The sequence below is a fragment of the Helianthus annuus genome, chromosome 14 (genome assembly GCF_002127325.2).
Source record: "Helianthus annuus cultivar XRQ/B chromosome 14, HanXRQr2.0-SUNRISE, whole genome shotgun sequence".
Taxonomy (NCBI): domain Eukaryota; kingdom Viridiplantae; phylum Streptophyta; class Magnoliopsida; order Asterales; family Asteraceae; genus Helianthus; species Helianthus annuus.
In genome coordinates this window covers 139,132,543-139,145,456 of record NC_035446.2, presented here as the reverse complement: position 1 = coordinate 139,145,456, position 12,914 = coordinate 139,132,543, and the positions used below count along the sequence as shown (strand labels likewise).

General features: G+C 38.9%; 1 long non-coding RNA gene across 1 annotated transcript; it reads right to left on the bottom strand.

Annotated features, from left to right (window-relative positions):
* Positions 1-7,932: 7,932 nt before the first annotated feature.
* LOC110905954 lies at positions 7,933-12,664 on the bottom strand. The gene is made up of 3 exons (XR_002573538.1): positions 12,522-12,664; positions 11,291-11,376; positions 7,933-8,153 (listed from the first exon to the last, which is right to left on the bottom strand). It is a non-coding gene; the product is annotated as an uncharacterized LOC110905954 (long non-coding RNA).
* Between the last annotated feature and the right edge of the window lie 250 nt (positions 12,665-12,914).

Below are 12,914 nucleotides of genomic sequence, written 5' to 3'. Positions count from 1 at the left end.
AGGGTTTTTAAGAGTTTTAGGGGATGTTCTTGTCATATAAGCATTGTTTAAGGGCAAGACAAGTATGATTATCATAAACCAAGTATAATTGAGTGCATGAATGTCGAAATTAAGTATCGTTCTCGTTCAAAACACGTTCAATGCATAAGTTTAGTTTAATTATAAGTTTCGCACATAGTTTCCAAGAATAACAATTAGACATTGATTGATTCACGAAGTCGAACATACGAGCGTACATAGAGTGTGTATAACATAAATGTAACAAAATACAAGCTTCATTAATGATCCAAGTCTCGGTTTGATAATGATTACAATGAAAGGAGCGATTACAAGAATACAAGGTTTCCAAAAATAGAAATCCAAGCAATGGTTTCTAAATAGGGAAATTATGAAAACGCAGGGCGTTACATTTCTTACTTCTTATGGTTTTATATGCAGTCGCGCAGACACCTTTCATTTTGTCTTTCATAAAGACTCATGCATCATGTATCTTCAAGTCTATGTTGATGATCTTATACTTACAGGTAATGATGAAAAATTGATCGCCACGTTTATTAATCATCTTGATCGTGAATTTGCTATCAAGGATCTTGGGGGCTTAAGTTATTTTTTAGGTCTTGATGTAGCCTACACTTCTTCTGGTTTGTTTTTTACACAGACCAAATATGTGACGGGTGGTCCATGGGACAACCCTTAAGTGTGTTAAAAGATATGTTAATCCCTCATTTGATCATGTAATTGTCTTGAATTAGATAACTACAGTTGCTCGTGTTTCAGGTGTGTCTGTGGCTTAAAAGGAAGGGAAACGCAGCTTTGGATGGAAATGGATTAAAGCGGGTTTTCCCAGGAGTTGAATGAAGAACAAAAAGGAGAAGCCAGGACCCTATCGTAAATTACGGTAGGAACCGTAATTTACGGTAGCCTCTGAAACAAAATGTCTCCACCGTAAGGCAGTAGAAACTTAGCGTAAAGACTTCATAGCTACCATAACTTACGGTAGCTACCGTAAGTTACGGTAGCCTCTGGCGAGAAATGTGTAACTGCTCTCTTAAAAGTCGTTTTCAAGTGCCTTTTCACCTATCTCATCACGGGGGACGTTTTGCAGAAGTTCTAGGGCGAATTTTGGCTTGTGCTAGTGGTTGTGAACAATTCTAAACATTCGGTTTGTGTTTTTGATTCGTATGAACATTAAACTTTGCGTTATGATGATTTACCAAGCGATGTGTGGCTAAACTTTCGGTGATCATCTTAGGTTGAAGGTTTTCTCTATGACTTATGTTTTTATCCGTATTTCTAGAATAATGAACTTGCAATGTTTGTTTAGTTTATTATGATGCATGAATGTTTATTTGTAAATTGTTGATTAATGTTTTGATCATAATCTAAACCGTACGTTTTTGGTGTCATTGATAATCAAGATATCACGGGAGGGGTTAGGGTTGGATATTGGTTAATTGGTCATCGGGTAACAATGTCACGTTTTCATAATCCGAGTACTTAGTTCCCTTTCATCACAACAAACAATTATGCATGAGTCATGTCTATGTGACTCTTTCTAGTGGATTTAAGCACGATTGTCAATTGAAACCGGAAACCTAAGATGGTCGCTTTCTCCTAATCTATTTTAAAAACCAACCTTTGATTTGCAATTAGTTAAGTTAATTTTAATTCTTAAGATCAAACAATCAAACTCCTGAATCTTTATTTCTGTAATTTAGTTTAATTTTAGTTAATTTACAAAGCTGCATAATCAACATACATTCCACAGACTCCATGTGTTCGATACCCACTTACTGCTAGCTATTAGTTGTAATTGGTTTAAATTTACGTGAGACTACGACAACACGTCAAATTTTGGCGTCGTTGTCGGGAAGTAGTGCGCAACGTGTGTTAATTTAGTAGCTTTTGTTTGTTATTTTCGGGTTTACGCTGGGTGTGTTTAGTGTGCAGGTACTACAGGTGTATGCATACTAGAGCTCTCACAAGTCCTCACCATTAGCGTTCAATCCGGAAATTGAAAGAACTTCTCGATAACACATCAATATGCCAAAGATATTCTTCTACGGGCGAATTTATATGATGCTAAACCTGTTAGTACTCCTCTGTCTCCTCATGAATCCTTCACGGCTGATGGGGTTGCATATTCTGACCCTACGCTTTATAGCTCTCTAGTTAGTGCTTTGCAATACTTAACTATTACCAGGCCTGACTTATCATATGCTGTCAACCAACTGTCTCAGTTTCTTCAAAACCCAACCATTGATCATTTTCGGGCTGTTAAACGTTTACTACGGTATGTTAAAGGCACCCCTTCATTTGGTCTAACTTACACTCGTCCTCATGCTTGCTCTGTTATTGGCTACTCTGATGCTGATTGGGCCCGTTGCCTGGATACAAGACGTTCTACCTATGGTTATTCTAAATTTCTTAGTGGAAATCTTCTCTCTTGGAGCGCTAAAAAGCAACCAACAGTTTCAAGATCAAGTTGTGAATCTGAATATCGTGTTATGGCTAATACTGCTACAGAAATTGTATGGATTACCCATTTGTTACGAGAACTGCATGCTTTACCTCCTGATCGCCCGACCCTTTTATGTGACAACAAAAGTGCCTTGTTCATTATAATAACCCTCAAAAACACCCTAAACCATTCCGTAATCATAAAACCAGACCCGTATAGCATTAATTTTAACAAAAAATGAAAAATCAAGATTTAATCACCTGTCGCGGGCCGCGACAGGGTTTAAGGGAGCCGGTCGCGGGGCACGACGGCTTGTTTCTTGTCGAACAGCCAGAGTGCCACGTGTCGTGACATGTGGCAAACCTATGGGGCCACCGGCAACCCTAGCTGTAGCTAGGGTGCCCTCGTGGGGCGCGAAAGGAGAGGGGAGGGGGCATCGCGGGGTGCGAGAGCCTCCGAATTCAACTATAACTTAAGCAGTTGCTGCACATTCCCAACTCGTTCAAAATCTTTTTCTCTCTCAGACTTCTAGCACGAAAATAATAGTAATATTACCCCTAAATCACGAAGCACTGCCCCGTTGTAAGTATTTTAACCCCCAGTCACTAAGTCGATACCCTGTCAGATTGATCTAGGACCCAGCAACACATGTCAAGGCTCTGCCTGACTAAGTACGTTGGGGTTCTGTATCGGACGTATTGATAAGTTGAATTTGGGTTATTGTACTAACGCATGTGTATTGTATATTTTTAATAGGAACTCAAGAATATTAACAGAAAATATCATTAGGAAGCCGTAGAAAAACCTAAATTTATAATGTGAGTCATCTTTTTTTCATCAAACTTGCTTTACAAAACCTTAAATGTTTTTCAGTTATACTTACTGGGATTAAGTCTTTGTAATCTATAATTATTGCCAGTAGTTGGGGTTTTGTATACATTACTAGTCCACAGTTGTCACACCCCAACCGATGGCGGAAACATCAGGGCGCGACACTAGGCGAACCAGATTGCTCAAGAGAATCCATAACAACAATTAAATGGCAATATTTAAAAGGTTAATAGTCCCATATCAATCAACAAACATTCCACAACAATTATTACAGATAGCGTGTCTGAAAAGCAAAACAAGTGTGACAACTTAGATTTCTATTTGTGGAGTTTCTAGACTGCCTATCTTGATTTCCAGCATAGCATACATCAACCTGTCACATACGTTAAAATAAAGTCAATACATAAATGTAAAGTTGAGTATACAAGTTTGAATATCATATAGTAGTGAAAGCGTTTACACATAACCAGCATGTATCACGTAATGGGCGAAGCATGTAACTATCTAACAATGAAACAACTTAACCACGAGACTGCGTTGTAGAGTATGCGCGACACATGTTCAGCGAACACGTGAAGTAAAGAGTGTGATCCCTAGCAACCCCTGTCCACGACAGGTGCTGAGTCCAAACTATAGTACTATCGTTGCTAGAGGCGGTATAGTGTAACACTGTATAAGCATAGTACAAGCATTCATAGATCACGTATAGCATGCGGGAGCGATTAGCGTTAAAAGTGTTTGCGTTGTGTGTTGTTGTGTTTTGATAGAGAACGTATGTAACACCCAAAAGTGCGTTAAATAAAAATGGGTTCGAGTTTACTCACAGTTCGTGTTTAGCTAGTAAACACAAACTTGATTGGATTGAAAGGAGCGCGTGGGAGTTATCCTGATCATAGAACAGTAGCGTAAGCGTTGAACAGTGCGTAAACAGAATATCAGATGTGTTAAGTGTTGAATGATGATCCGGTCGAATAAGTATAACCCATCCGAGCGGATGGTCATCCGAGCGGATAACCATTCGAACGGATGGCCATTCGAATGAGTGTGCTTGTTTTGGAAAATTGTGAAAGTTTGAAGTTTAGTTAAATCGTTTAAACTTTGGAAATTATAAAGGGGCAGTTCACCTGGTCGGATGATCATCGATCGGATGGTCAAATGATTGTTGGGATTCGTGTTAAAACGTGTGAAATCTTTCAGATCTAGAACCATTCTCGATCAAATGGTGTTCCTTAACCGTTTGCCGAAGCAAAACGGGTGGAAACCACCTTCAAGAGGTCCAAACCAGTGATTTCAGAGAAAAAGTAAGTGTTTATGTGTGATATTGATGGAGAAGATGATGTAGAAGTGATTAGTGATGATGATTGTACAAGATTTGAGGAGAAATACTTACGAAATGGCCTTGAATCTCGATTAAAAGTGATTGAGAGTGACTTGAGTGTGAGTGGTCGGATGGAGGTGTCAAATCACTGAAAAGGAGGTGTATGGGTACTATTTATAGTGTGAGAGAGGGGTTAAGTCGGTGCGCGAATTGGCAGTGGTCGAATGGCCTTTCGGACGGATGGTCATCTGAGCGGATGTCCATTCGATCGGTTGTCCATTCGATCGGCCGAGTTGTGTGAGTTAGTTTTCCAACTTTCGTTTCGTGTGTTAAGTGTTTCGTTGCGTTTTAGCGAGTTGCGAGTATGCATTGAGCGTATAAACGTTGCGTTGAGATAACCACATAACATTAAACAAGTAGTCACACAATTAACACACATAATAACTAAGATGCATAAAGTAAATCCGTGTTTCGAGTTTGCGTTGATTTTGCGTTGCGTTTGCGTTTAGTCTAAACAAGCGATGTAATCATGCGATAAAGTGCATTTAGATAGTATGCGTTGTAAACATCGTTTAATTGCAATAACTGCGTTTTGAATAAGTGTTGTAATAAGCATTTAAAATGCGTTTGAAAACATAGTTTAAAATAGTTAACCCATAGCGATAATCGATATCTCGAGAGTACAAGCAATTAAGCAAGAAATGACAGTGACAAGTAATGACCCGGAAAGTCGGGTTGTTACAGCCTCCCCTACTTTAAGGAATTTCTTCCCGAAATCAAGGCGCAGGCTTAACAAAGAGATGTGGGTATTTAGCTTTCATACCACTTTCGAGTTCCCAAGTGAACTCGGCGCCGCGTTTGCCTTCCCAGCGAACCTTCACTATAGGATTGCGAGAGCGTCGAAGTTTCTTGGTCTCTCGATCCATGATTTCTACTGGCTTTTCCATGAAGTGTAGGGTTTCGTTAACTTGCAAGTCCTCGAGGGGACATGAAGATTTTCTTCAGCTAGACACTTTTTAAGGTTTGAGACGTGGAAGGTCGGATGTATGTTGCTGAGTTTCTCCGTTAATTCGAGTCGGTAGGCCACTTTGCCAATTCATTCCAGAATCTTAAAGGGTCCCACGTATCGTGGCGCTAGCTTTCCTTTCTTGCTGAATCGGATCACCCCCTTCCAAGGTGAAACCTTTAGGAGTACATGATCACCAACTTCAAACTCAAGGGGCTTGCGGCATTTATTGACATAATTCTTTTGACGACTCCGAGCTTTCAAGAGATTGTCTCGTATCTGGAGGATTTTGTCAGTCGTTTCTGGTAACAACTCAGGACCGATGATCTGAGCGTTTCCGATCTCGTCCCAAACAATAGGCGATCGACATTTTCTTCCATATAATGCCTCAAAGGGTGCCATCTGAATACTAGCGTGATAACTGTTGTTGTACGAGAACTCGACTAAAGGTAAATGCGAATCCCAATTACCACCAAAATCTATAACGCACGAACGAAGCATGTCTTTAAGGGTGCGAATCGTGCGTTCAGTCTAACCGTCGGTCTGGGGATGGAAAGCGGTACTGAGATTAAGAGTTGTACCGAGAGCAGACTTAAATGTCTCCCAAAGGCGTGAGGTGAATCGACATTCGCGGTCAGAGATCATGTCACGAGGTGTCCCATGTCGACAAATGACTTCGTCGGTATAGATTTGTGCTAATCGTTCATCCTTATAATCTTCTCGTATCGGTAAAAAGTGGGCAGATTTCGTAATGAAATCCATAGCTATACTCTCCTATTTCTACATCGGGATCTCGGTTTGTACGAGTAAGCCAGAGGGTCGTTTATGTTCAGCCTTGACTTTCGAGCAAGTTAGGCACTTCCAAACGTATAAAGCGATATCCTTCTTCATTCCTGGCCACCAATACTTGGCACGGAGGTCCTGGTACATCTTGTCGACACCGGGATGAATGGAATATCGAGACTTGTGGGTTTTAGTCAGCAAAATCTCTCGGAGATTATTGCGACTAGGAATCCAAACTCGGTCAAGATAGTGAAAGATACCATTAGGTTTATTCACTAATTGGTTTTCGGTTCCAAGTATTCTTTCTTCCTTCAAGGTGTTTTCGAGAAAATAGGCGTGTTGAGCGTCGCGAATGAGAGCTTCGAGGTCGTGTTGGGCTTAAACATTACGAACACTATGTAAATAGCTTCGTCGGCTAAGAGCGTCGTCAACGACGTTTGCTTTGCCTGTGTGGTAGCGTATCTCACAGTCGTAGTCATTGAGAAGTTCAACCCATCTGTGTTGGTGCATGTTCAGTTCTTTCTGGTTCAAGATGTGTTGTAGGCTCTTATGGTTGGTGAAGACCGTACACTTGGTACCATAATGGTCTGTTGGTACTTAGACTATAGACTAGGTCAATCCTAAGACTCGACTTAATTCCCTATAGTTATGGCTCTTATACCAATCTGTCACACCCCAACCGATGGCGGATATATCGGGGCGCGGCACTAGGCGAACCAGATTGCTCAAGAGAATCCATAACAACTATTAAATGGCAATATTTAAAAGGTTAATTGTCCCATACCAATCAACAAACATTCCACAACAATTATTATAGATGCGTGCCTCAAAAGCAAAGCAAGTCCGACAACCGAGATTTTTATTTGTGGAGTTTCTAGACTGCCTATCTTGATTTCCAGCATAGCATACATCAACCTGTCACATACGTTAAAATAAAGTCAATACATAAATGTAAAGGTGAGTACACAAGTTTGAATAGCATATAGTAGTGAAAGCGTTTACGCATAACCAACATGTATCACGTAATGGGCGAAGCATGTAACTATCTAACAATGAAACAACTTAACCACGAGACTGCGTTGTAGAGTATGCGCGACACATGTTCAGCGAACACGTGAAGTAAAGAGATGTGATCCCTAGCAACCCCTATCCATGACATGTGCTGAGTCCAAACTATAGTACTATCATTGCTAGAGACGGTATAGTGTAACACTGTATAAGCATAGTACAAGCATTCATAGATCACGTATAGCATGCGGGAGCGGTTAGCGTTAAAAGTGTTTGTGTTATGTGTTGTTGTGTTTTGATAGAGAACGTATATAACACCCAAAAGTGCGTTAAATAAAAATGGGTTCAAGTATACTCACAGTTCGTGTTTAGCTAGTAAACACAGACTTGATTGAATTAAAGGGAGTGCGTGGGAGTTAGCCTGATCATAGAACAGTAGCGTAAGCGTTGAACAGTGCGTAAACAGAATGTCGGATGTGCTAAGTGTCGAATGATGATCCGGTCGAATGAGTATAATGTAAGACCTTTACTAATATTTAACGTTTTCCATATAAATATCGACGATTAAATGTGTATTTACGACTACACAAACTTATAAAAATACGGGTTTATTAAATCTTTTACAATTTAAAAAAATAATAATACAACATAATGTAGTTGAGGGAGGCAATGTGTGGAAGCTTCTTTTTCATGTGTTCGGTTCTTGTACGTTGCTTGATCTTCATCCAGGAACTCTTGACATTCACCTATGACCAAAACCAACTTAAAAGTTAGTTTTGATGGTTAAATAACAAGTTTAAACAAGTTATATGGGTCAAACAAACAAAATAAAACAAAATGCCAGCTTTTTCAGCTCTCGCGGGCCGCGACTCTCGTCGCGTGACCCGACGGTTTAAGTATTTGTTGTCGCGTAGCGCGACTGCCCAATTTCGACAGAAAGGTTCTTTCGTTGAGCTGCATTGCCCAGCTCCATTTTTACTAACTTAATATGCACAAAAATGTGCATAACTATCAATTTACAAATCCGTTTTACATGATTCTTTTTCCTATGCGATTGTAATTTAATTCTCCATTGTATGGAGATATAACCCGACATCTGAACTCATAAGGTATTAGATTTCAAGCCCTCGGCTTGAAATTAATTTATAAAGACTTTTGACCCGTTCAAGTTTAAAACCACCAACTTTTTACTAAATAATCAATTTACATACACCAATGTATTTAACTCAAAATCCTTAGCTCGGGTTCGAAATTTTATTATGAATTACGCATCTACTACACAAACAATGCGCATAAATCCATTTTGACCCGTTTAGGGGATTTTTATGCATTAAAGCATCAACACGCTCTTCCCCCTTCACACTTCGCATTCCCATATCTAAGTAACTACTTATAATCCACCACAACTATTTTTGGTGGTAGATTTAACATAATAAACCCCTTACCCCAAATTTTACCCTTCGACTAGTCATTTTACGTAAATGACCCATTTTTAGGCATTCGACCCACAATTGTTTATGCCTATAACTTTTATATGTATCAAGGATTTTATAATCAATATACAAGTTCCTAAAAAACCTCTAAGGGTCGTTTGCCCGGTTTTTCCCATCCAGGGCTTTTTGGTCAATTTTAGTCCCTCATTTTACGACGAAGAAGTTTCACTAATTATTTGACCAAAATTGCACTTTTAACTATAAACTTATTTTATACGTACCTGGCTCGGGTCAACGTATAGACCCGTTTTATACCTTACTTTATTTAGCCGCTACTTGATGTGCACAAAATGCAACATATAAATTACATCAATTGAGGCATAAAAATAACCCTTTTTTAGTACTAATGTTGGAAAAAGTGTGTTTTTGTCTTCCTTTTGTATTTTCAGGATTAAATGAGCTCAAATGAACAAAAGAAGAAAAAAAAGCAGCTAAATCTAACATAAATATAAGAAAAGGAACAAACGTGGGATGCCCGACCCCCCGACAGCATCTACCCAAGCAAAACAAGAGAACAGAAGGCTGAACACGCCCCGTGCTCAGTGAGCACGGGGGCGTGCCCAAGTGTCAGCAGAAAAAACAATGCTGTAGAAGCTTCTAACACCCACCACGGGGGAGTGCCCACTGGACACGGGGCCATGGTCAACTCTAAGATTCGCAGAATCTGAGGAAATCTTGATAGTACAGATACACTTCTGTACACGGGGTCGTGCCCAATGGACACGGGGGCGTGGTCAACTAATGTAGACAAACTGCAATTAATGAAGAAAGAGAAGGAGGATGGACACGGGGCCGTGCCCAATGGACACGGGGCCGTGCCCGAGCTTCTGTTCAGGCTATAAATAGGGGTGCTTGGCTCATTTGAAAACCATCCCTTGGCACACCACCTCTCTCACACTTCACCCACCACCCACCACCACCATCACAACACCATCATCCATTGTCCATCATAGAGTGTGTGAGTCGTCTCGGGAACCAAGATTGATCGTAAGAGTTCTTGACAATAAAAGGCCATGTTTGCCTAAGTCTCTTACATCACTTGGTGAAGACAAATGTTTAGTGTAAGACTTTTTATTTTTAATCTTTTCGCACTTTTTATTTGGTTATGTATTAATGACTTTGATAACTAGTTTCTTATGTTGAAGGTGATTCTTCCTTATCGTTTGTCCGTGGTGTCTTGGCATTATTTTACTGTCTATATAAAATAAGAGATTTTCACCATTCATATCTCCACGGTCTATATGGAGATATGTTGGCTACCTGGTCGGGGGTTAAGGGAACGGTTTGATAAGAGTCTTGCCATTGTTCAGTGTATAGATCCTGCAAAGGACCTGGGTCAAATTTAGTAGGACCTCCTTCAATACCCACCGGTATTGGATGGCGGGGGTCCAAACTCTTTGATCCCCTCATAAGTAAACTACTATTAAAACTTTAACCCGGCTACTTAGGACTGTATCCCTGCTGACTCAGACTACTTAGTCGAGGGTAACGTCACCTTCAAAAGAGGGCCTACCACATTATGCATTAATAACTTAATTAATTATCTTTCAATAATCCGACCCTTTAGGATTGTATCCTTACTGACTCAAACTACTGGGTTGAGGGTAACATCACCTTCAAAAGAGGGGCCTACTACAATAACTAAGATAATCTCTTAAAAAGTGCAAAATTGCGGAAATAATCAAAGGTTACACTACACACGAGTCGGATCCAAGTGATTCATCTTGTCTATCTGTTTTTACTTTTATTTTTATTTTCAGCATTTTAGCTAGTTTTATTTTTCTAGTTTAAAAATCGTTTTCTAACTTTTGATTTGATTAGACGTTGAGGATAAACCGGTATTAAAAGCTCTTGTGTCCTTGGACGACCTCGGTATCTTACCAACACTATACTACGCTCACGATGGGTGCACTTGCCCATATGTGTGTTTAGTGTTAGTAAATATCGTGTTTTATAAATTTAAAACTTGGCTAAAAAGTGTAAAAAGGGCTTAAAATATACACCTAAAGTATATTACACCACGCACACATCACTAAATAGCTACGCAATTATCCACTTCCCATTCACTCTTGTGAACATATGACTTGACAACCAAATGTTAGTCGATATTTGTCAAATGGTGTTATTACCACCATTTGACCCATTTGGCTTATATGACCAAACATTTATATTTATAACAAATCATGGTTTTTAATTACCCATTCACACATCCGACCCATTTCGAATTTTTACCACAAGATCCTTTTCCATTAACCATGGTTTTGATCGTTTTTATTCGTTCCGACTCATATTGTTTCGTATCGGAACCCATATTCGGATACAATCCGTTTTCATATTTATCACCTATAAAATAAATACGTACACTTAAATTGGGTGTAAGCTTTACTTACCTCGCGTCTGCGCAATCATTCTTCGCATCCATGATCCCTTTGACCCATTCCTTTCCAAGTTCCCACCTAGCTTGTTTAGAGTCAAACTATATCATAACATCCATAAGATGGTTAGATGGTCATTCTATACAATGGCCATCACCCTATGGACCTTTTTTTTACACACTTATCAATCAAAGCATGCCATATATTCAAGAACTAGTTTTATACCATAAATCTTTTCGTTCAATTAACCGTTTGACCCGTTAGTGAAGTTACTTATACAAACTAGATAGTAAGTGATCTTAAACACTTTAAGCATGTCAAATAAAGTGATTTTGTTCCCAACAATCAATACTTCATGCCTAAAGCAAGTATATACAATCCTATGTCGTTTTCTTGGTTAACAAGAACATTATTAATGTGCAACGATTTTCTATTTAGCTGCTGTAATTGACCATTTTGACCCATTTAAAATCTGAATTAGATCAACATGTTCAAAGATGGATCGTAGAACTCTCAAATACCTTTCCAAGCATGTATGGTACGTCTTCTAACGATGTTTCTATGATTTTATATGATTTTTACAAAATCAGAACAGCAGCTTATTTTTAGCCCAAACAACATGCTGTCTTTTCGAAATAACCACTGAATTCGACGTTTTTGACCCATTTAACATCTGAACCAAGTCATCATGTTAACTAATGAAATGCAGATTACTCAGAGACCTTTCTAGGCATATAAAGTACACACCCATACGATTTTTCTGTGATTTATTGTGAATTTTCAAAATTCAGGTCTGCACCATATTTACTTAAGCATTTCATCGAACACTTGGCGGGTTTCGCATTCAAGATTAGTCTCTAACCTATCTCTTGAACACCTTACCCCAATTTTATCAACATATCATTACAAACACACATATGTCACTAAGTTTTAGCATCAAAATCAAGTCCCTGTGTCTAGTGTACATGAACGGCATCAAGAACTTGAATTATATCATCAAATTTCACATATTTATTATCATTTTTCCAAGTGTTCTTCCTACTACCATAAAACCCACTTATCACCTATAAGGTCTTTCATTGGATTTCTAGTTTATAGCATTATTTTAACAAATTCACACCTAGGGTTCGTCCCTAGACTCATACACATCTCTATTTCACTATAACATTCATCATTCACACAAGAATTTCGTTCAGGAATTTTAACCAAATTTCAAAGTATCACCAAATAACAAAATTCAACATACCTTGCGATCCCCATGCTTAGGTGATCACGAATTTGTGTTCATGCATTGATTTGAGGCTAGAATCGACCATCAATTTGATGATTTTGGTGAACTAGGGTTTGCACCCATTTTTCCTCCCCTGTTGATCGACCCGCTACACACACTTTAAGTGTGTGTAGTGTTTTAAAGTTCTGTTTATAAATTATAACTTTCCCTTTTTACGACTTTGACCTCTCATGTTTTGTTTCTTTTTTTTTATCACATGAAGCCATAAATCACCAGTTATCACTTAATCCCATATTACTAGCTAGGTTAATTTTACCTAGTTAACTTAATGGGTTTGGGAAGTTATAACCCATTTTATTTTAAAGTCCCGTTAACTCAGACTCCTTATAAGCTTTGTTTTCTCAAAAG